Genomic DNA, 1,796 nt, shown 5'->3' with positions numbered 1-1,796 from the left:
AGGAACCTACCTTTCTTCAAGCCAAAGAAACCTTTGTCCCATGGTTCTTGAGTTGATTTTAGTTGGTTACTTGGAAATTTGAGCATGATTTCTTCAAGTCTAGGTATGCTTTTGAGTTGTGCATTTTACTTGGCATACCTAGCTTAGGTTTCTTCAAGGTAAGGTAAGTTGCCTTTCTTCAAGCCTAAGTCATATTTTAGGTTACAAGCTAAGCACATATCATGTCATGCTTATCTTATTTGTTTTGATTTTTTGGGTTGTGATTTGGAAATAAATCTTGGCTAACTTTTGGATTATTTCTTTTTGATTTAATTTCCTACAAAATTCAAAGAAAACTTGGACAAGAGGTGATAAAAAATTAATTTATTCAAACCTACTAAATTTATCTAAAAAGTGTTGAATTAAGCTGGTTTTCACATTTTTGCATAGGATAAGTGCCATGAAAATTAGGTATTTATGGCAGTTATCATCCACAAAAATAGATTGGTGGAGGCCAGGCGTTAAATGGCATAAGTGTGGTCAGTTAGGGCACATAGAAAAGATATTCAAGTATCAGCAGCAACAAGGAGAAGGTAAGGTTGTTGAGGGTCAACCACGAGAATAAAAACTCTTCCCAATATCATGCTTTGCCACCAATAGTTCCATAGAATGTTGGCTCGTTGATAGTGGTTGTACAAACCACATGACTTATAATCAAGAGCTCTTTAGAGAGCTTGACAAAGGTACTATTTTCAAAGTTAGAATTGGAAATGGGGCATATATTGCAGCAAAAGCTAAAGGAACAATGACAATTGAAGGTTACACAAGTTTGAAATTAATTCAGGATGTCTTACTAGTTCATGGAATTAATCCCAACATATTAAATGTTCCTCAGTTGAAGGAGAAAGGCTATAAGGTTTTTCTTAAGACAAACATTATTTGATTAAAGATTCTGAAGACAGAGAGGTGTTAGAAGTTCAAATGAAAGGAAAAAGCTTTGCCTTGGATTTGATTAAAGAGGACTGGACTATAGTACACAAAGAAGATACAAGAACAATGATTTGGCCCAGAATATTAGGGCACTTTCACCATGATGCTCTAATCTTCACGAAGAAGTACAATCTTGTTGATGATTTTCCTAACTTACAAAAAACGTTTCCTACATGCTTTGCCTTTCGATATGGGTAGCAAACAAGACTTCATTTTCCGCAAAAGTGGGTATGGAAGGCTACACAAAAGCTTCAACTGATACACATAGATGTTGGAGGATCTAAGAGTACACCATCAGATGTTTTGCAGGATATGAAGAAGCTACATCAGACTAGTGATATGAATCCACCAAGGCCCATCAATGAGGAAGAGCTAAGTGGGCTAGAAGGGCCCATAACCCGGTCCAAAACCAAGAAGGCACACCAAACTCTCAACCTATTAGTGGAACAAATGATCAAGTCAACAAAGCCCAACAAGGAAATCAGGCCCATACATTGCACCATCTTTGTAGAAGTAACCCAAGTTGGCCACGGCCAAGGAGGGAACACTTGAGGCATGTGGGAGTCCCATTTAATAAGTGGGGATTATCATACCCACATATAGTCTAGGAATTATTTTCCTACCTTATTTGGAAGAACAATTACTATTTGCATTATACTTGAACTTATAGTTGTAATAAATTTCATTAAGAACCATGTAATCCAGGTACAAGCAAGGGAACACTTTCCTTAGTGAGCCAAGCCGTGAGATCACCCTTAAAGGCCATAAGATCTCAAAGAATCCTATCCTAATTTGAAGAGCAAGTGTGGAAGATCCCTATATGGAAA

This window comes from Lupinus angustifolius, chromosome LG19 (genome assembly GCF_001865875.1).
Source record: "Lupinus angustifolius cultivar Tanjil chromosome LG19, LupAngTanjil_v1.0, whole genome shotgun sequence".
Taxonomy (NCBI): domain Eukaryota; kingdom Viridiplantae; phylum Streptophyta; class Magnoliopsida; order Fabales; family Fabaceae; genus Lupinus; species Lupinus angustifolius.
The sequence above is the reverse complement of the archived record's forward strand: the minus strand, read 5'-3'. Positions refer to the sequence as shown.